Below are 24,729 nucleotides of genomic sequence, written 5' to 3'. Positions count from 1 at the left end.
CTCGCTGATTTTCGTTGTTTTCTATCTTGAATTCGCAAAGAAGAGCACGAAATCTACAAAATCATGACTTTTTACCAAGATTCAACGGCTGAATTGCAAGTAAACAGCAGAATTCTGCACGAAATCGTCAAAATTCTTAGAGAAAACCGCATATTTCGATGCAAAACGACGATTTCTCGCCGATTTTAGTTGTTTTCTGGCTTGAATTCGCAAAGAAGAGCACGAAATCTACAAAATCATGACTTTTTACCAAGATTCAACGGCTGAATTGCAAGAAAACAGCAGAATTCTGCACGAAATCATCAAAATTCTTAGAGAAAACCGCATATTTCGATGCAAAACGACGATTTCTCGCTGATTTTCGTTGTTTTCTATCTTGAATTTGCAAAGAAGAGCACGAAATCTACAAAATCATGACTTTTTACCAAGATTCAACGGCTGAATTGCAAGATAACAGCAGAATTCTGCACGAAATCATCAAAATTCTTACAGAAAACCGCATATTTCGATGCAAAACAACGATTTCTCGCCGATTTTCGTTGTTTTCTGGCTTGAATTCGCAAAGAAGAGCACGAAATCTACAAAATCATCACTTTTTACCAAGATTCAACGGCTGAATTGCAAGAAAACAGCAGAATTCTGCACGAAATCATCAAAATTCTTAGAGAAAACTACATATTTCGATGCAAAACAACGATTTCTCGCCAGTTTTCGTTGTTTTCTATCTTGGATTCGCCAAGAAGAGCACGAAATCTACAAAATCATGACTTTTTACCAAGATTCAACGGCTGAATTGCAAGAAAACAGCAGAATTCTGCACGAAATCATCAAAATTCTTAGAGAAAACCGCATATTTCGATGCAAAACGACGATTTCTCGCTGATTTTCGTTGTTTTCTATCTTGAATTCGCAAAGAAGAGCACGAAATCTACAAAATCATGACTTTTTACCAAGATTCAACGGCTGAATTGCAAGTAAACAGCAGAATTCTGCACGAAATCGTCAAAATTCTTAGAGAAAACCGCATATTTCGATGCAAAACGACGATTTCTCGCCGATTTTAGTTGTTTTCTGGCTTGAATTCGCAAAGAAGAGCACGAAATCTACAAAATCATGACTTTTTACCAAGATTCAACGGCTGAATTGCAAGAAAACAGCAGAATTCTGCACGAAATCATCAAAATTCTTAGAGAAAACCGCATATTTCGATGCAAAACGACGATTTCTCGCTGATTTTCGTTGTTTTCTATCTTGAATTTGCAAAGAAGAGCACGAAATCTACAAAATCATGACTTTTTACCAAGATTCAACGGCTGAATTGCAAGATAACAGCAGAATTCTGCACGAAATCATCAAAATTCTTACAGAAAACCGCATATTTCGATGCAAAACAACGATTTCTCGCCGATTTTCGTTGTTTTCTGGCTTGAATTCGCAAAGAAGAGCACGAAATCTACAAAATCATCACTTTTTACCAAGATTCTACGGCTGAATTGCAAGAAAACAGCAGAATTCTGCACGAAATCATCAAAATTCTTACAGAAAACCGCATATTTCGATGCAAAACGACGATTTCTCGCCGATTTTCGTTGTTTTCTGGCTTGAATTCGCAAAGAAGAGCACGAAATCTACAAAATCATGACTTTTTACCAAGATTCAACGGCTGAATTGCAAGAAAACAGCAGAATTCTGCACGAAATCATCAAAATTCTTAGAGAAAACTGCATATTTCGATGCAAAACAACGATTTCTCGCCGATTTTCGTTGTTTTCTATCTTGAATTCGCCAAGAAGAGCACGAAATCTACAAAATCATGACTTTTTACCTAGATTCAACGGCTGAGTTGCAAGAAAACAGCAGAATTCTGCACGAAATCATCAAAATTCTTACAGAAAACCGCATATTTCGATGCAAAACAACGATTTCTCGCCGATTTTCGTTGTTTTCTATCTTGAATTCGCCAACAAGAGCACGAAATCTATAAAATCATGACTTTTTACCTAGATTCAAAGGCTGAATTGCAAGAAAACAGCAGAATTCTGCACGAAATCATCAAAATTCTTACAGAAAATCGCATATTTCGATGCAAAACGACGATTTCTCGCCGATTTTCGTTGTTTTCTATCTTGAATTCGCCAAGAAGAGCACAAAATCTACAAAATCATGACTTTTTACCAAGATTCAACGGCTGAATTGCAAGAAAACAGCAGAATTCTGCACGAAATCATCAAAATTCTTACAGAAAACCGCATATTTCGATGCAAAACGACGATTTCTCGCTGATTTTCGTTGTTTTCTATCTTGAATTTGCAAAGAAGAGCACGAAATCTACAAAATCATGACTTTTTACCAAGATTCAACGGCTGAATTGCAAGTAAACAGCAGAATTCTGCACGAAATCGTCAAAATTCTTAGAGAAAACCGCATATTTCGATGCAAAACGACGATTTCTCGCCGATTTTCGTTGTTTTCTGGCTTGAATTCGCAAAGAAGAGCAGGAAATCTACAAAATCATCACTTTTTACCAAGATTCAACGGCTGAATTGCAAGAAAACAGCAGAATTCTGCACGAAATCATCAAAATTCTTAGAGAAAACCGCATATTTCGATGCAAAACGACGATTTCTCGCCGATTTTCGTTGTTTTCTGGCTTGAATTCGCAAAGAAGAGCACGAAATCTACAAAATCATGACTTTTTACCAAGATTCAACGGCTGAATTGCAAGAAAACAGCAGAATTCTGCACGAAATCATCAAATTTCTTAGAGAAAACAGCATATTTCGATGCAAAACGACGTTTTCTCGGTGATTTTCGTTGTTTTCTATTTTGAATTCGCAAAGAAGAGCACGAAATCTACAAAATCATGACTTTTTACCAAGATTCAACGGCTGAATTGCAAGAAAACAGCAGAATTCTGCACGAAATCATCAAATTTCTTAGAGAAAACCGCATATTTCGATGCAAAACGACGTTTTCTCGGTGATTTTCGTTGTTTTCTATCTTGAATTTGCAAAGAAGAGCACGAAATCTACAAAATCATGACTTTTTACCAAGATTCAACGGCTGAATTGCAAGAAAACAGCAGAATTCTGCACGAAATCATCAAAATTCTTACAGAAAACCGCATATTTCGATGCAAAACGACGATTTCTCGCCGATTTTCGTTGATTTCTGGCTTGAATTCGCAAAGAAGAGCACAAAATCTACAAAATCATGACTTTTTACCAAGATTCAACAGCTGAATTGCAAAAAAACAGCAGAATTCTGCACGAAATCATCAAAATTCTTACAGAAAACCGCATATTTCGATGCAAAACGACGACTTCTCGCCGATTTTCGTTGTTTTCTGGCTTGAATTCGCAAAGAAGAGCACGAAATCTACAAAATCATGACTTTTTACCAAGATTCAACGGCTGAATTGCAAGAAAACAGCAGAATTCTGCACGAAATCATCAAAATTCTTAGAGAAAACCGCATATTTCGATGCAAAACGACGATTTCTCGCTGATTTTCGTTGTTTTCTATCTTGAATTCGCAAAGAAGAGCACGAAATCTTCAAAATCATGACTTTTTACCAAGATTCAACGGCTGAATTGCAAGTAAACAGCAGAATTCTGCACGAAATCGTCAAAATTCTTAGAGAAAACCGCATATTTCGATGCAAAACGACGATTTCTCGCCGATTTTCGTTGTTTTCTGGCTTGAATTCGCAAAGAAGAGCACGAAATCTACAAAATCATTACTTTTTACCAAGATTCAACGGCTGAATTGCAAGAAAACAGCAGAATTCTGCACGAAATCATCAAAATTCTTAGAGAAAACCGCATATTTCGATGCAAAACGACGATTTCTCGCTGATTTTCGTTGTTTTCTATCTTGAATTCGCAAAGAAGAGCACGGAATCTACAAAATCATGATTTTTACCAAGATTCAACGGCTGAATTGCAAGAAAACAGCAGAATTCTGCACGAAATCATCAAAATTCTTACAGAAAACCGTATATTTCGATGCAAAACGACGATTTCTCGCCGATTTTCGTTGTTTTCTGGCTTGAATTCGCAAAGAAGAGCACGAAATCTACAAAATCATGACTTTTTACCAAGATTCAACGGCTGAATTGCAAGAAAACAGCAGAATTCTGCACAAAATCATCAAAATTCTTACAGAAAACCGCATTTTTCGATGCAAAACGACGATTTCTCGCCGATTTTCGTTGTTTTCTGGCTTGAATTCGCAAAGAAGAGCACGAAATCTACAAAATCATGACTTTTTACCAAGATTCAACGGCTGAATTGCAAGAAAACAGCAAAATTCTGCACGAAATCATCAAAATTCTTACAGAAAACCGCATATTTCGATGCAAAACAACGATTTCTTGCCGATTTTCGTTGTTTTCTGCCTTGAATTCGCAAAGAAGAGCACGAAATCTACAAAATCATCACTTTTTACCAAGATTTTATTGCTGAATTGCAAGAAAACAGCAGAATTCTGCACGAAATCATCAAAATTCTTACAGAAAACCGCATATTTCGATGCAAAACGACGATTTCTCGCCGATTTTCGTTGTTTTCTGGCTTGAATTCGCAAAGAAGAGCACGAAATCTACAAAATCATGACTTTTTACCAAGATTCAACGGCTGAATTGCAAGAAAACAGCAGAATTCTGCACGAAATCATCAAAATTCTTAGAGAAAACTGCATATTTCGATGCAAAACAACGATTTCTCGCCAATTTTCGTTGTTTTCTATCTTGAATTCGCCAAGAAGAGCACGAAATCTACAAAATCATGACTTTTTACTATGATTCAACGGCTGAATTGCAAGAAAACAGCAGAATTCTGCACGAAATCGTCAAAATTCATAGAGAAAACCGCATATTTCGATGCAAAACGACGATTTCTCGCCGATTTTTGTGGTTTTCTGGCTTGAATTCGCAAAAAAGAGCACGAAATCTACAAAATCATGACTTTTTACCAAGATTCAACGGCTGAATTGCAAGATAACAGCAGAATTCTGCACGAAATCATCAAAATTCTTACAGAAAACCGCATATTTCGATGCAAAACGACGATTTCTCGCCGATTTTCGTTGTTTTCTGGCTTGAATTCGCAAAGAAGAGCACGAAATCTACAAAATCATGACTTTTTACCAAAATTCAACGGCTGAATTGCAAGAAAACAGCAGAATTCTGCACAAAATCATCAAAATTCTTACAGAAAACCGCATATTTCGATGCAAAACGATTATTTCTCGCCGATTTTCGTTGTTTTCTGGCTTGAATTCGCAAAGAAGAGCACGAAATCTACAAAATCATGACTTTTTACCAAGATTCAACGGCTGAATTGCAAGATAACAGCAGAATTCTGCACGAAATCATCAAAATTCTTACAGAAAATCGCATATTTCGATGCAAAACGACGATTTCTCGCCGATTTTCGTTGTTTTCTGGCTTGAATTCGCAAAGAAGAGCACGAAATCTACAAAATCATGACTTTTTACCAAGATTCAACGGCTGAATTGCAAGAAAACAGCAGAATTCTGCACGAAATCATCAAAATTCTTACAGAAAACCGCATATTTCGATGCAAAACAACGATTTCTCGCCGATTTTCGTTGTTTTCTGGCTTGAATTCGCAAAGAAGAGCACGAAATCTACAAAATCATTACTTTTTACCAAGATTCTACGGCTGAATTGCAAGAAAACAGCAGAATTCTGCACGAAATCATCAAAATTCTTACAGAAAACCGCATATTTCGATGCAAAACAACGATTTCTCGCCGATTTTCGTTGTTTTCTATCTTGAATTCGCCAAGAAGAGCACGAAATCTATAAAATCATGACTTTTTACCTAGATTCAACGGCTGAATTGCAAGAAAACAGCAGAATTCTGCACGAAATCATCAAAATTCTTACAGAAAATCGCATATTTCGATGCAAAACGACGATTTCTCGCCGATTTTCGTTGTTTTCTGGCTTGAATTTGCAAAGAAGAGCACAAAATCTACAAAATCATGACTTTTTACTAAGATTCAACGGCTGAATTGCAAGAAAACAGCAGAATTCTGCACGAAATCATCAAAATTCTTACAGAAAACCGCATATTTCGATGCAAAACGACGATTTCTCGGCGATTTTCGTTGTTTTCTGGCATGAATTTGCAAAGAAGAGCACGAAATATACAAAATCATGACTTTTTACCAAGATTCAACTGCTGAATTGCAAGAAAACAGCAGAATTCTGCACGAAATCGTCAAAATTCTTAGAGAAAACCGCATATTTCGATGCAAAACGACGATTTCTCGCTGATTTTTGTTGTTTTCTATCCTGAATTTGCAAAGAAGAGCACGACATCTACAAAATCATGACTTTTTACCAAGATTCAACGGCTGAATTGCAAGTAAACAGCAGAATTCTGCACGAAATCGTCAAAATTCTTAGAGAAAACCGCATATTTCGATGCAAAACGACGATTTCTCGCCGATTTTCGTTGTTTTCTGGCTTGAATTCGCAAAGAAGAGCAGGAAATCTACAAAATCATCACTTTTTACCAAGATTCAACGGCTGAATTGCAAGAAAACAGCAGAATTCTGCACGAAATCATCAAAATTCTTACAGAAAACCGCATATTTCGATGCAAAACGTCGATTTCTCGGCAATTTTCGTTGTTTTCTGGCTTGAATTCGCAAAGAAGAGCACGAAATCTACAAAATCATGATTTTTTATCAAGATTCAACGGCTGAATTGCAAGAAAACAGCAGAATTCTGCACGAAATCATCAAAATTCTTACAGAAAACAACATTTTTCGATGCAAAACGACGATTTCTCGCCGATTTTCGTTGTTTTCTGGCTTGAATTCGCAAAGAAGAGCACGAAATCTACAAAATCATGACTCTTTACCAAGATTCAACGGCTGAATTGCAAGAAAACAGCAGAATTCTGCACGAAATCATCAAAATTCTTACAGAAAACAGCATATTTCGATGCAAAACAACGATTTCTCGCCGATTTTCGTTGTTTTCTGGCTTGAATTCGCAATGAAGAGCACGAAATCTACAAAATCATGACTTTTTACCAAGATTCAACGGCTGAATTGCAAGAAAACAGCAGAATTCTGCACGAAATCATCAAAATTCTTACAGAAAACCGCATTTTTCGATGCAAAACGACGATTTCTCGCCGATTTTCGTTGTTTTCTGGCTTGAATTCGCAAAGAAGAGCACGAAATCTACAAAATCATGACTTTTTACCAAGATTCAACGGCTGAATTGCAAGAAAACAGCAGAATTCTGCACGAAATCATCAAAATTCTTACAGAAAACCGCATTTTTCGATGCAAAACGACGATTTCTCGCCGATTTTCGTTGTTTTCTGGCTTGAATTCGCAAAGAAGAGCACGAAATCTACAAAATCATGACTTTTTTCCAAGATTCAGCGGCTGAATTGCAAGAAAACAGCAGAATTCTGCACGAAATCATCAAAATTCTTACAGAAAACAGCATATTTCGAAGCAAAACAACGATTTCTCGCCGATTTTCGTGTTTTCTGGCTTGAATTCGCAAAGAAGAGCACGAAATCTACAAAATCATCACTTTTTACCAAGATTCTACGGCTGAATTGCAAGAAAACAGCAGAATTCTGCACGAAATCATCAAAATTCTTACAGAAAACCGCATATTTCGATGCAAAACGACGATTTCTCGCCGATTTTCGTTGTTTTCTAGCTTGAATTCGCAAAGAAGAGCACGAAATCTACAAAATCATGACTTTTTACCTAGATTCAACGGCTGAATTGCAAGAAAACAGCAGAATTCTGCACGAAATCATCAAAATTCTTAGAGAAAACTGCATATTTCGATGCAAAACAACGATTTCTCGCCGATTTTCGTTGTTTTCTATCTTGAATTCGCCTAGAAGAGCACGAAATCTACAAAATCATGACTTTTTACCAAGATTCAACGGCTGAATTGCAAGAAAACAGCAGAATTCTGCACGAAATCATCAAAATTCTTACAGAAAACCGCATATTTCTATGCAAAACGACGATTTCTCGCCGATTTTCGTTGTTTTCTGGCATGAATTTGCAAAGAAGAGCACGAAATCTACAAAATCATCACTTTTTACCAAGATTCAACGGCTGAATTGCAAGAAAACAGCAGAATTCTACACGAAATCATCAAAATTCTTAGAGAAAACCGCATATTTCGATGCAAATCGACGATTTCTCGCTGATTTTCGTTGTTTTCTATCTTGAATTCGCAAAGAAGAGCACGAAATCTACAAAATCATGACTTTTTACCAAGATTCAACATCTGAATTGCAAGAAAACAGCAGAATTCTGCACGAAATCGTCAAAATTCTTAGAGAAAACCGCATATTTCGATGCAAAACGACGATTTCTCGCCGATTGTCGTTGTTTTCTGGCTTGAATTCGCAAAGAAGACCACGAAATCTACAAGATCATCACTTTTTACCAAGATTCAACGGCTGAATTGCAAGAAAACAGCAGAATTCTGCACGAAATCATCAAAATTCTTAGAGAAAACCGCATATTTCGATGCAAAACGACGATTTCTCGCCGATTTTCGTTGTTTTCTGGCTTGAATTCGCAAAGAAGAGCACGAAATCTACAAAATCATCACTTTTTACCAAGATTCAACGGCTGAATTGCAAGAAAACAGCAGAATTCTGCACGAAATCATCAAAATTCTTAGAGAAAACCGCATATTTCGATGCAAATCGACGATTTCTCGCTGATTTTCGTTGTTTTCTATCTTGAATTCGCAAAGAAGAGCACGAAATCTACAAAATCATGACTTTTTACCAAGATTCAACGGCTGAATTGCAAGAAAACAGCAGAATTCTGCACGAAATCATCAAAATTCTTACAGAAAACAGCATATTTCGATGCAAAACAACGATTTCTCGCCGATTTTCGTTGTTTTCTGGCTTGAATTCGCAAAGAAGAGCACGAAATCTACAAAATCATGATTTATTACCAAGATTCAACGGCTGAATTGCAAGAAAACAGCAGAATTCTGCACGAAATCATCAAAATTCTTACAGAAAACCGCATTTTTCGATGCAAAACGACGATTTATCGCCGATTTTCGTTGTTTTCTGGCTTGAATTCGCAAAGAAGAGCACGAAATCTACAAAATCATGACTTTTTACCAAGATTCAACGGCTGAATTGCAAGAAAACAGCAGAATTCTGCACGAAATCATCAAAATTCTTACAGAAAACCGCATTTTTCGATGCAAAACGACGATTTCTCGCCGATTTTCGTTGTTTTCTGGCTTGAATTCGCAAAGAAGAGCATGAAATCTACAAAATCATGACTTTTTACCAAGATTCAACGGCTGAATTGCAAGAAAACAGTAGAATTCTGCACGAAATCATCAAAATTCTTACAGAAAACCGCATTTTTCGATGCAAAACTACGATTTCTCGCCGATTTTCGTTGTTTTCTGGCTTGAATTCGCAAAGAAGAGCACGAAATCTACAAAATCATGACTTTTTACCAAGATTCAACGGCTGAATTGCAAGAAAACAGCAGAATTCTGCACGAAATCATCAAAATTCTTACAGAAAACAGCATATTTCGATGCAAAACAACGATTTCTCGCCGATTTTCGTGTTTTCTGGCTTGAATTCGCAAAGAAGAGCACGAAATCTACAAAATCATCACTTTTTACCAAGATTCTACGGCTGAATTGCAAGAAAACAGCAGAATTCTGCACGAAATCATCAAAATTCTTACAGAAAACCGCATATTTCGATGCAAAACGACGATTTCTCGCCGATTTTCGTTGTTTTCTGGCTTGAATTCGCAAAGAAGAGCACGAAATCTACAAAATCATGACTTTTTACCTAGATTCAACGGCTGAATTGCAAGAAAACAGCAGAATTCTGCACGAAATCATCAAAATTCTTAGAGAAAACTGCATATTTCGATGCAAAACGACGATTTCTCGCCGATTTTCGTTGTTTTCTGGCTTGAATTCGCAAAGAAGAGCACGAAATCTACAAAATCATCACTTTTTACCAAGATTCAACGGCTGAATTGCAAGAAAACAGCAGAATTCTGCACGAAATCATCAAAATTCTTAGAGAAAACCGCATATTTCGATGGAAAACGACGATTTCTCGCTGATTTTCGTTGTTTTCTATCTTGAATTCGCAAAGAAGAGCACGGAATCTACAAAATCATGACTTTTTACCAAGATTCAACGGCTGAATTGCAAGAAAACAGCAGAATTCTGCACGAAATCAGCAAAATTCATACAGAAAACCGCATTTTTCGATGCAAAACGACGATTTCTCGCCGATTTTCGTTGTTTTCTGGCTTGAATTCGCAAAGAAGAGCACGAAATCTACAAAATCATGACTTTTTACCAAGATTCAACGGCTGAATTGCAAGAAAACAGCAGAATTCTGCACGAAATCGTCAAAATTCTTACAGAAAACCGCATATTTCGATGCAAAACGACGATTTCTCGCCGATTTTTGTTGTTTTCTGGCTTGAATTCGCAAAAAAGAGCACGAAATCTACAAAATCATGACTTTTTACCAAGATTCAACGGCTGAATTGCAAGAAAACAGCAGAATTCTGCACGAAATCATCAAAATTCTTACAGAAAACCGCATTTTTCGATGCAAAACAACGATTTCTCGCCGATTTTCGTTGTTTTCTGGCTTGAATTCGCAAAGAAGAGCACGAAATCTACAAAATCATCACTTTTTACCAAGATTCTACGGCTGAATTGCAAGAAAACAGCAGAATTCTGCACGAAATCATCAAAATTCTTACAGAAAACCGCATAGTTCGATGCAAAACGACGATTTCTCGCCGATTTTCGTTGTTTTCTGGCTTGAATTCGCACAGAAGAGCACGAAATCTACAAAATCATGACTTTTTACCAAGATTTAACGGCTGAATTGCAAGAAAACAGCAGAATTCTGCACGAAATCATCAAAATTCTTACAGAAAACCGCATATTTCGATGCAAAACAACGATTTCTCGCCGACTTTCGTTGTTTTCTGGCTTGAATTCGCAAAGAAGAGCACGAAATCTACAAAATCATCACTTTTTACCAAGATTCTACGGCTGAATTGCAAGAAAACAGCAGAATTCTGCACGAAATCATCAAAATTCTTACAGAAAACCGCATATTTCGATGCAAAACGACGATTTCTCGCCGATTCTTGTTGTTTTCTGGCTTGAATTCGCAAAGAAGAGCACGAAATCTACAAAATCATGACTTTTTACCAAGATTCAACGGCTGAATTGCAAGAAAACAGCAGAATTCTGCACGAAATCATCAAAATTCTTAGAGAAAACTGCATATTTCGATGCAAAACAACGATTTCTCGCCGATTTTCGTTGTTTTCTATCTTGAATTCGCCAAGAAGAGCACGAAATCTACAAAATCATGACTTTTTACCAAGATTCAACGGCTGAATTGCAAGAAAACAGCAGAATTCTGCACGAAATTGTCAAAATTCTTAGAGAAAACCGCATATTTCGATGCAAAACGACGATTTCTCGCCGATTTTCGTTGTTTTCTGGCTTGAATTCGCAAAGAAGAGCACGAAATCAACAAAATCATCACTTTTTACCAAGATTCAACGGCTGAATTGCAAGAAAACAGCAGAATTCTGCACGAAATCATCAAAATTCTTAGAGAAAACCGCATATTTCGATGCAAAACGACGATTTCTCGCCGATTTTCGTGGTTTTCTGGCTTGAGTTCGCAAAGAAGAGCACGAAATCCACAAAATCATGACTTTTTATTAAGATTCAACGGCTGAATTGCAAGAAAACAGCAGAATTCTGCACGAAATCATCAAAATTCTTACAGAAAACCGCATATTTCGATGCAAAACGATTATTTCTCGCCGATTTTCGTTGTTTTCTGGCTTGAATTCGCAAAGAAGAGCACGAAATCTACAAAATCATGACTTTTTACCAAGATTCAACGGCTGAATTGCAAGAAAACCGCAGAATTCTGCACGAAATTATCAAAATTCTTACAGAAAACCGCATATTTCGATGCAAAACAACGATTTCTCGCCGATTTTCGTTGTTTTCTGGCTTGAATTCGCAAAGAAGAGCACGAAATCTACAAAATCATCACTTTTTACCAAGATTCTACGGCAGAATTGCAAGAAAACAGCAGAATTCTGCACGAAATCATCAAAATTCTTACAGAAAACCGCATATTTCGATGCAAAACGACGACTTCTCGCCGATTTTCGTTGTTTTCTGGCTTGAATTCGCAAAGAAGAACACGAAATCTACAAAATCATGACTTTTTACCAAGATTCAACGGCTGAATTGCAAGAAAACAGCAGAATTCTGCACGAAATCATCAAAATTCTTAGAGAAAACCGCATATTTCGATGCAAAACGACGATTTCTCGCTGATTTTCGTTGTTATCTATCTAGAATTCGCAAAGAAGAGCACGAAATCTTCAAAATCATGACTTTTTACCAAGATTCAACGGCTGAATTGCAAGTAAACAGCAGAATTCTGCACGAAATCGTCAAAATTCTTAGAGAAAACCGCATATTTCGATGCAAAACGACGATTTCTCGCCGATTTTCGTTGTTTTCTGGCTTGAATTCGCAAAGAAGAGCACGAAATCTACAAAATCATTACTTTTTACCAAGATTCAACGGCTGAATTGCAAGAAAACAGCAGAATTCTGCACGAAATCATCAAAATTCTTAGAGAAAACCGCATATTTCGATGCAAAACGACGATTTCTCGCTGATTTTCGTTGTTTTCTATCTTGAATTCGCAAAGAAGAGCACGGAATCTACAAAATCATGATTTTTACCAAGATTCAACGGCTGAATTGCAAGAAAACAGCAGAATTCTGCACGAAATCATCAAAATTCTTACAGAAAACCGCATATTTCGATGCAAAACGACGATTTCTCGCCGATTTTCGTTGTTTTCTGGCTTGAATTCGCAAAGAAGAGCACGAAATCTACAAAATCATGACTTTTTACCAAGATTCAACGGCTGAATTGCAAGAAAACAGCAGAATTCTGCACAAAATCATCAAAATTCTTACAGAAAACCGCATTTTTCGATGCAAAACGACGATTTCTCGCCGATTTTCGTTGTTTTCTGGCTTGAATTCGCAAAGAAGAGCACGAAATCTACAAAATCATGACTTTTTACCAAGATTCAACGGCTGAATTGCAAGAAAACAGCAAAATTCTGCACGAAATCATCAAAATTCTTACAGAAAACCGCATATTTCGATGCAAAACAACGATTTCTTGCCGATTTTCGTTGTTTTCTGCCTTGAATTCGCAAAGAAGAGCACGAAATCTACAAAATCATCACTTTTTACCAAGATTTTATTGCTGAATTGCAAGAAAACAGCAGAATTCTGCACGAAATCATCAAAATTCTTACAGAAAACCGCATATTTCGATGCAAAACGACGATTTCTCGCCGATTTTCGTTGTTTTCTGGCTTGAATTCGCAAAGAAGAGCACGAAATCTACAAAATCATGACTTTTTACCAAGATTCAACGGCTGAATTGCAAGAAAACAGCAGAATTCTGCACGAAATCATCAAAATTCTTAGAGAAAACTGCATATTTCGATGCAAAACAACGATTTCTCGCCAATTTTCGTTGTTTTCTATCTTGAATTCGCCAAGAAGAGCACGAAATCTACAAAATCATGACTTTTTACTATGATTCAACGGCTGAATTGCAAGAAAACAGCAGAATTCTGCACGAAATCGTCAAAATTCATAGAGAAAACCGCATATTTCGATGCAAAACGACGATTTCTCGCCGATTTTTGTGGTTTTCTGGCTTGAATTCGCAAAAAAGAGCACGAAATCTACAAAATCATGACTTTTTACCAAGATTCAACGGCTGAATTGCAAGATAACAGCAGAATTCTGCACGAAATCATCAAAATTCTTACAGAAAACCGCATATTTCGATGCAAAACGACGATTTCTCGCCGATTTTCGTTGTTTTCTGGCTTGAATTCGCAAAGAAGAGCACGAAATCTACAAAATCATGACTTTTTACCAAAATTCAACGGCTGAATTGCAAGAAAACAGCAGAATTCTGCACAAAATCATCAAAATTCTTACAGAAAACCGCATATTTCGATGCAAAACGATTATTTCTCGCCGATTTTCGTTGTTTTCTGGCTTGAATTCGCAAAGAAGAGCACGAAATCTACAAAATCATGACTTTTTACCAAGATTCAACGGCTGAATTGCAAGATAACAGCAGAATTCTGCACGAAATCATCAAAATTCTTACAGAAAATCGCATATTTCGATGCAAAACGACGATTTCTCGCCGATTTTCGTTGTTTTCTGGCTTGAATTCGCAAAGAAGAGCACGAAATCTACAAAATCATGACTTTTTACCAAGATTCAACGGCTGAATTGCAAGAAAACAGCAGAATTCTGCACGAAATCATCAAAATTCTTACAGAAAACCGCATATTTCGATGCAAAACAACGATTTCTCGCCGATTTTCGTTGTTTTCTGGCTTGAATTCGCAAAGAAGAGCACGAAATCTACAAAATCATTACTTTTTACCAAGATTCTACGGCTGAATTGCAAGAAAACAGCAGAATTCTGCACGAAATCATCAAAATTCTTACAGAAAACCGCATATTTCGATGCAAAACAACGATTTCTCGCCGATTTTCGTTGTTTTCTATCTTGAATTCGCCAAGAAGAGCACGAAATCTATAAAATCATGACTTTTTACCTAGATTCAACGGCTGAATTGCAAGAAAACAGCAGAATTCTGCACGAAATCATCAAAATTCTTACAGAAAATCGCATATTTCGATGCAAAACGACGATTTCTCGCCGATTTTCGTTGTTTTCTGGCTTGAATTTGCAAAGAAGAGCACAAAATCTACAAAATCATGACTTTTTACTAAGATTCAACGGCTGAATTGCAAGAAAACAGCAGAATTCTGCACGAAATCATCAAAATTCTTACAGAAAACCGCATATTTCGATGCAAAACGACGATTTCTCGGCGATTTTCGTTGTTTTCTGGCATGAATTTGCAAAGAAGAGCACGAAATATACAAAATCATGACTTTTTACCAAGATTCAACTGCTGAATTGCAAGAAAACAGCAGAATTCTGCACGAAATCGTCAAAATTCTTGGAGAAAACCGCATATTTCGATGCAAAACGACGATTTCTCGCTGATTTTTGTTGTTTTCTATCCTGAATTTGCAAAGAAGAGCACGACATCTACAAAATCATGACTTTTTACCAAGATTCAACGGCTGAATTGCACGTAAACAGCAGAATTCTGCACGAAATCGTCAAAATTCTTAGAGAAAACCGCATATTTCGATGCAAAACGACGATTTCTCGCCGATTTTCGTTGTTTTCTGGCTTGAATTCGCAAAGAAGAGCAGGAAATCTACAAAATCATCACTTTTTACCAAGATTCAACGGCTGAATTGCAAGAAAACAGCAGAATTCTGCACGAAATCATCAAAATTCTTACAGAAAACCGCATATTTCGATGCAAAACGACGATTTCTCGCCGATTTTCGTTGTTTTCTGGCTTGAATTCGCAAAGAAGAGCACGAAATCTACAAAATCATGACTTTTTACCAAGATTCAACGGCTGAATTGCAAGAAAACAGCAGAATTCTGCACGAAATCATCAAATTTCTTAGAGAAAACCGCATATTTCGATGCAAAACGACGTTTTCTCGGTGATTTTCGTTGTTTTCTATTTTGAATTCGGAAAGAAGAGCACGAAATCTACAAAATCATGACTTTTTACCAAGATTCAACGGCTGAATTGCAAGAAAACAGCAGAATTCTGCACGAAATCATCAAATTTCTTAGAGGAAACCGCATATTTCGATGCAAAACGACGTTTTCTCGGTGATTTTCGTTGTTTTCTATCTTGAATTCGCAAAGAAGAGCACGAAATCTACAAAATCATGACTTTTTACCAAGATTCAACGGCTGAATTGCAAGAAAACAGCAGAATTCTGCACGAAATCATCAAAATTCTTACAGAAAACCGCATATTTCGATGCAAAACGTCGATTTCTCGGCAATTTTCGTTGTTTTCTGGCTTGAATTCGCAAAGAAGAGCACGAAATCTACAAAATCATGATTTTTTACCAAGATTCAACGGCTGAATTGCAAGAAAACAGCAGAATTCTGCACGAAATCATCAAAATTCTTACAGAAAACAACATTTTTCGATGCAAAACGACGATTTCTCGCCGATTTTCGTTGTTTTCTGGCTTGAATTCGCAAAGAAGAGCACGAAATCTACAAAATCATGACTCTTTACCAAGATTCAACGGCTGAATTGCAAGAAAACAGCAGAATTCTGCACGAAATCATCAAAATTCTTACAGAAAACAGCATATTTCGATGCAAAACAACGATTTCTCGCCGATTTTCGTTGTTTTCTGGCTTGAATTCGCAATGAAGAGCACGAAATCTACAAAATCATGACTTTTTACCAAGATTCAACGGCTGAATTGCAAGAAAACAGCAGAATTCTGCACGAAATCATCAAAATTCTTACAGAAAACCGCATTTTTCGATGCAAAACGACGATTTCTCGCCGATTTTCGTTGTTTTCTGGCTTGAATTCGCAAAGAAGAGCACGAAATCTACAAAATCATGACTTTTTACCAAGATTCAACGGCTGAATTGCAAGAAAACAGCAGAATTCTGCACGAAATCATCAAAATTCTTAGAGAAAACTGCATATTTCGATGCAAAACAACGATTTCTCGCCGATTTTCGTTGTTTTCTATCTTGAATTCGCCAAGAAGAGCACGAAATCTACAAAATCATGACTTTTTACCAAGATTCAACGGCTGAATTGCAAGAAAACAGCAGAATTCTGCACGAAATTGTCAAAATTCTTAGAGAAAACCGCATATTTCGATGCAAAACGACGATTTCTCGCCGATTTTCGTTGTTTTCTGGCTTGAATTCGCAAAGAAGAGCACGAAATCAACAAAATCATCACTTTTTACCAAGATTCAACGGCTGAATTGCAAGAAAACAGCAGAATTCTGCACGAAATCATCAAAATTCTTAGAGAAAACCGCATATTTCGATGCAAAACGACGATTTCTCGCTGATTTTCGTGGTTTTCTGGCTTGAGTTCGCAAAGAAGAGCACGAAATCCACAAAATCATGACTTTTTATTAAGATTCAACGGCTGAATTGCAAGAAAACAGCAGAATTCTGCACGAAATCATCAAAATTCTTACAGAAAACCGCATATTTCGATGCAAAACGATTATTTCTCGCCGATTTTCGTTGTTTTCTGGCTTGAATTCGCAAAGAAGAGCACGAAATCTACAAAATCATGACTTTTTACCAAGATTCAACGGCTGAATTGCAAGAAAACCGCAGAATTCTGCACGAAATTATCAAAATTCTTACAGAAAACCGCATATTTCGATGCAAAACAACGATTTCTCGCCGATTTTCGTTGTTTTCTGGCTTGAATTCGCAAAGAAGAGCACGAAATCTACAAAATCATCACTTTTTACCAAGATTCTACGGCAGAATTGCAAGAAAACAGCAGAATTCTGCACGAAATCATCAAAATTCTTACAGAAAACCGCATATTTCGATGCAAAACAACGATTTCTCGCCGATTTTCGTTGTTTTCTGGCTTGAATTCGCAAAGAAGAGCACGAAATCAACAAAATCATCACTTTTTACCAAGATTCAACGGCTGAATTGCAAGAAAACAGCAGAATTCTGCACGAAATCTTCAAAATTTTTAGAGAAATCCGCATATTTCGATGCAAAACGACGATTTCTCGCCGATTTTCGTGGTTTTCTGGCTTGAGTTCGCAAAGAAGAGCACGAAATCTACAAAATCATGACTTTTTATTAAGATTCAACAGCTGAATTGCAAGAAAACAGCAGATTTCTGCACGAAATCATCAAAATTCTTACAGAAAACCGCATATTTCGATGCAAAACGATTATTTTTCGCCGATTTTCGTTGTTTTCTGGCTTGAATTCGCAAAGAAGAGCACGAAATCTACAAAATCATGACTTTTTACCAAGATTCAGCGGCTGAATTGCAAGAAAACAGCAGAATTCTGCACGAAATTGTCAAAATTCTTAGAGAAAACCGCATATTTCGATGCAAAACGACGATTTCTCGCCGATTTTCGTTGTTTTCTGGCTTGAATTCGCAAAGAAGAGCACGAAATCAACAAAATCATCACTTTTTACCAAGATTCAACGGCTGAATTGCAAGAAAACAGCAGAATTCTGCACGAAATCATCAAAATTCTTAGAGAAAACCGCATATTTCGATGCAAAACGACGATTTCTCGCTGATTTTCGTGGTTTTCTGGCTTGAGTTCGCAAAGAAGAGCACGAAATCCACAAAATCATGACTTTTTATTAAGATTCAACGGCTGAATTGCAAGAAAACAGCAGAATTCTGCACGAAATCATCAAAATTCTTACAGAAAACCGCATATTTCGATGCAAAACGATTATTTCTCGCCGATTTTCGTTGTTTTCTGGCTTGAATTCGCAAAGAAGAGCACGAAATCTACAAAATCATGACTTTTTACCAAGATTCAACGGCTGAATTGCAAGAAAACCGCAGAATTCTGCACGAAATCATCAAAATTCTTACAGAAAACAGCATATTTCGAAGCAAAACAACGATTTCTCGCCGATTTTCGTGTTTTCTGGCTTGAATTCGCAAAGAAGAGCACGAAATCTACAAAATCATCACTTTTTACCAAGATTCTACGGCTGAATTGCAAGAAAACAGCAGAATTCTGCACGAAATCATCAAAATTCTTACAGAAAACCGCATATTTCGATGCAAAACGACGATTTCTCGCCGATTTTCGTTGTTTTCTAGCTTGAATTCGCAAAGAAGAGCACGAAATCTACAAAATCATGACTTTTTACCTAGATTCAACGGCTGAATTGCAAGAAAACAGCAGAATTCTGCACGAAATCATCAAAATTCTTAGAGAAAACTGCATATTTCGATGCAAAACAACGATTTCTCGCCGATTTTCGTTGTTTTCTATCTTGAATTCGCCTAGAAGAGCACGAAATCTACAAAATCATGACTTTTTACCAAGATTCAACGGCTGAATTGCAAGAAAACAGCAGAATTCTGCACGAAATCATCAAAATTTTTACAGAAAACCGCATATTTCTATGCAAAACGACGATTTCTCGCCGATTTTCGTTGTTTTCTGGCATGAATTTGCAAAGAAGAGCACGAAATCTACAAAATCATCACTTTTTACCAAGATTCAACGGCTGAATTGCAAGAAAACAGCAGAATTCTACACGAAATCATCAAAATTCTTAGAGAAAACCGCATATTTCGATGCAAATCGACGATTTCTCGCTGATTTTCGTTGTTTTCTATCTTGAATTCGCAAAGAAGAGCACGAAATCTACAAAATCATGACTTTTTACCAAGATTCAACGGCTGAATTGCAAGAAAACAGCAGAATTCTGCACGAAATCGTCAAAATTCTTAGAGAAAACCGCATATTTCGATGCAAAACGACGATTTCTCGCCGATTGTCGTTGTTTTCTGGCTTGAATTCGCAAAGAAGACCACGAAATCCACAAGATCATCACTTTTTACCAAGATTCAACGGCTGAATTGCAAGAAAACAGCAGAATTCTGCACGAAATCATCAAAATTCTTAGAGAAAACCGCATATTTCGATGCAAAACGACGATTTCTCGCCGATTTTCGTTGTTTTCTGGCTTGAGTTCGCAAAGAAGAGCACGAAATCTACAAAATCATCACTTTTTACCAAGATTCAACGGCTGAATTGCAAGAAAACAGCAGAATTCTGCACGAAATCATCAAAATTCTTACAGAAAACCGCATTTTTCGATGCAAAACGACGATTTATCGCCGATTTTCGTTGTTTTCTGGCTTGAATTCGCAAAGAAGAGCACGAAATCTACAAAATCATGACTTTTTACCAAGATTCAACGGCTGAATTGCAAGAAAACAGCAGAATTCTGCACGAAATCATCAAAATTCTTACAGAAAACCGCATTTTTCGATGCAAAACGACGATTTCTCGCCGATTTTCGTTGTTTTCTGGCTTGAATTCGCAAAGAAGAGCATGAAATCTACAAAATCATGACTTTTTACCAAGATTCAACGGCTGAATTGCAAGAAAACAGCAGAATTCTGCACGAAATCATCAAAATTCTTTCAGAAAACAGCATATTTCGATGCAAAACAACGATTTCTCGCCGATTTTCGTGTTTTCTGGCTTGAATTCGCAAAGAAGAGCACGAAATCTACAAAATCATCACTTTTTACCAAGATTCTACAGCTGAATTGCAAGAAAACAGCAGAATTCTGCACGAAATCATCAAAATTCTTACAGAAAACCGCATATTTCGATGCAAAACGACGATTTCTCGCCGATTTTCGTTGTTTTCTGGCTTGAATTCGCAAAGAAGAGCACGAAATCTACAAAATCATGACTTTTTACCCAGATTCAACGGCTGAATTGCAAGAAAACAGCAGAATTCTGCACGAAATCATCAAAATTCTTAGAGAAAACTGCATATTTCGATGCAAAACGACGATTTCTCGCCGATTTTCGTTGTTTTCTGGCTTGAATTCGCAAAGAAGAGCACGAAATCTACAAAATCATCACTTTTTACCAAGATTCAACGGCTGAATTGCAAGAAAACAGCAGAATTCTGCACGAAATCATCAAAATTCTTAGAGAAAACCGCATATTTCGATGGAAAACGACGATTTCTCGCTGATTTTCGTTGTTTTCTATCTTGAATTCGCAAAGAAGAGCACGGAATCTACAAAATCATGACTTTTTACCAAGATTCAACGGCTGAATTGCAAGAAAACAGCAGAATTCTGCACGAAATCATCAAAATTCTTACAGAAAACCGCATTTTTCGATGCAAAACGACGATTTCTCGCCGATTTTCGTTGTTTTCTGGCTTGAATTCGCAAAGAAGAGCACGAAATCTACAAAATCATGACTTTTTACCAAGATTCAACGGCTGAATTGCAAGAAAACAGCAGAATTCTGCACGAAATCGTCAAAATTCTTACAGAAAACCGCATATTTCGATGCAAAACGACGATTTCTCGCCGATTTTTGTTGTTTTCTGGCTTGAATTCGCAAAAAAGAGCACGAAATCTACAAAATCATGACTTTTTACCAAGATTCAACGGCTGAATTGCAAGAAAACAGCAGAATTCTGCACGAAATCATCAAAATTCTTACAGAAAACCGCATTTTTCGATGCAAAACAACGATTTCTCGCCGATTTTCGTTGTTTTCTGGCTTGAATTCGCAAAGAAGAGCACGAAATCTACAAAATCATCACTTTTTACCAAGATTCTACGGCTGAATTGCAAGAAAACAGCAGAATTCTGCACGAAATCATCAAAATTCTTACAGAAAACCGCATATTTCGATGCAAAACGACGATTTCTCGCCGATTTTCGTTGTTTTCTGGCTTGAATTCGCACAGAAGAGCACGAAATCTACAAAATCATGACTTTTTACCAAGATTTAACGGCTGAATTGCAAGAAAACAGCAGAATTCTGCACGAAATCATCAAAATTCTTACAGAAAACCGCATATTTCGATGCAAAACAACGATTTCTCGCCGACTTTCGTTGTTTTCTGGCTTGAATTCGCAAAGAAGAGCACGAAATCTACAAAATCATCACTTTTTACCAAGATTCTACGGCTGAATTGCAAGAAAACAGCAGAATTCTGCACGAAATCATCAAAATTCTTACAGAAAACCGCATATTTCGATGCAAAACGACGATTTCTCGCCGATTCTTGTTGTTTTCTGGCTTGAATTCGCAAAGAAGAGCACGAAATCTACAAAATCATGACTTTTTACCAAGATTCAACGGCTGAATTGCAAGAAAACAGCAGAATTCTGCACGAAATCATCAAAATTCTTAGAGAAAACTGCATATTTCGATGCAAAACAACGATTTCTCGCCGATTTTCGTTGTTTTCTATCTTGAATTCGCCAAGAAGAGCACGAAATCTACAAAATCATGACTTTTTACCAAGATTCAACGGCTGAATTGCAAGAAAACAGCAGAATTCTGCACGAAATTGTCAAAATTCTTAGAGAAAACCGCATATTTCGATGCAAAACGACGATTTCTCGCTGATTTTCGTTGTTTTCTATCTTGAATTCGCAAAGAAGAGCACGAAATCTACAAAATCATGACTTTTTACCAAGATTCAACGGCTGAATTGCAAGAAAACAGCAGAAGTCTGCACGAAATCGTCAAAATTCTTAGAGAAAACCGCATATTTCGATGCAAAACGACGATTTCTCGCCGATTTTCGTTGTTTTCTGGCTTGAATTCGCAAAGAAGAGCACGAAATCTACAAAATCATCACTTTTTACCAAGATTCAACGGCTGAATTGCAAGAAAACAGCAGAATTCTGCACGAAATCATCAAAATTCTTAGAGAAAACCGCAAATTTCGATGGAAAACGACGATTTCTCGCTGATTTTCGTTGTTTTCTATCTTGAATTCGCAAAGAAGAGCACGGAATCTACAAAATCATGACTTTTTACCAAGATTCAACGGCTGAATTGCAAGAAAACAGCAGAATTCTGCACGAAATCATCAAAATTCTTACAGAAAACCGCATTTTTCGATGCAAAACGACGATTTCTCGCCGATTTTCGTTGTTTTCTGGCTTGAATTCGCAAAGAAGAGCACGAAATATACAAAATCATGACTTTTTACCAAGATTCAACGGCTGAATTGCAAGAAAACAGCAGAATTCTGCACGAAATCATCAAAATTCTTACAGAAAACAGCATATTTCGATGCAAAACAACGATTTCTCGCCGATTTTCGTTGTTTTCTGGCTTGAATTCGCAAAGAAGAGCACGAAATCTACAAAATCATGATTTTTTACCAAGATTCAACGGCTGAATTGCAAGAAAACAGCAGAATTCTGCACGAAATCATCAAAATTCTTACAGAAAACCGCATTTTTCGATGCAAAACGACGATTTCTCGCCGATTTTCGTTGTTTTCTGGCTTGAATTCGCAAAGAAGAGCACGAAATCTACAAAATCATGACTTTTTACCAAGATTCAACGGCTGAATTGCAAGAAAACAGCAGAATTCTGCACGAAATCATCAAAATTCTTACAGAAAACCGCATTTTTCGATGCAAAACGACGATTTCTCGCCGATTTTCGTTGTTTTCTGGCTTGAATTCGCAAAGAAGAGCACGAAGTCTACAAAATCATGACTTTTGACCTAGATTCAACAGCTGAATTGCAAGAAAACAGCAGAATTCTGCACGAAATCATCAAAATTCTTAGAGAAAACTGCATATTTCGATGCAAAACAACGATTTCTTGCCGATTTTCGTTGTTTTCTATCTTGAATTTGCCAAGAAGAGCACGAAATCTACAAAATCATGACTTTTTAGCTAGATTCAACGGCTGAATTGTAAGAAAACAGCAGAATTCTGCACGAAATCATCAAAATTCTTAGAGAAAACCGCATTTTTCGATGCAAAACGACGATTTCTCGCCGATTTTCGTTGTTTTCTGGCTTGAATTCGCAAAGAAGAGCACGAAATATACAAAATCATGACTTTTTACCAAGATTCAACGGCTGAATTGCAAGAAAACAGCAGAATTCTGCACGAAATCATCAAAATTCTTACAGAAAACAGCATATTTCGATGCAAAACAACGATTTCTCGCCGATTTTCGTTGTTTTCTGGCTTGAATTCGCAAAGAAGAGCACGAAATCTACAAAATCATGATTTTTTACCAAGATTCAACGGCTGAATTGCAAGAAAACAGCAGAATTCTGCACGAAATCATCAAAATTCTTACAGAAAACCGCATTTTTCGATGCGAAACGACGATTTCTCGCCGATTTTCGTTGTTTTCTGGCTTGAATTCGCAAAGAAGAGCACGAAATCTACAAAATCATGACTTTTTACCAAGATTCAACGGCTGAATTGCAAGAAAACAGCAGAATTCTCGCACGAAATCATCAAAATTCTTACAGAAAACCGCATTTTTCGATGCAAAACTACGATTTCTCGCCGATTTTCGTTGTTTTCTGGCTTGAATTCGCAAAGAAGAGCACGAAATCTACAAAATCATGACTTTTTACCAAGATTCAACGGCTGAATTGCAAGAAAACAGCAGAATTCTGCACGAAATCATCAAAATTCTTACAGAAAACAGCATATTTCGATGCAAAACAACGATTTCTCGCCGATTTTCGTGTTTTCTGGCTTGAATTCGCAAAGAAGAGCACGAAATCTACAAAATCATCACTTTTTACCAAGATTCTACGGCTGAATTGCAAGAAAACAGCAGAATTCTGCACGAAATCATCAAAATTCTTACAGAAAACCGCATATTTCGATGCAAAACGACGATTTCTCGCCGATTTTCGTTGTTTTCTGGCTTGAATTCGCAAAGAAGAGCACGAAATCTACAAAATCATGACTTTTTACCTAGATTCAACGGCTGAATTGCAAGAAAACAGCAGAATTCTGCACGAAATCATCAAAATTCTTAGAGAAAACTGCATATTTCGATGCAAAACAACGATTTCTTGCCGATTTTCGTTGTTTTCTATCTTGAATTTGCCAAGAAAGGCACGAAATCTACAAA

The sequence above is a fragment of the Gnatocerus cornutus genome, chromosome 1 (assembly GCF_029298725.1).
Source record: "Gnatocerus cornutus isolate USDA-ARS CGAHR chromosome 1, icGnaCorn1.1, whole genome shotgun sequence".
In the NCBI taxonomy this organism is placed as follows: Eukaryota; Metazoa; Arthropoda; class Insecta; order Coleoptera; family Tenebrionidae; genus Gnatocerus; species Gnatocerus cornutus.
Note: the sequence above shows the minus strand (reverse complement) of the source record.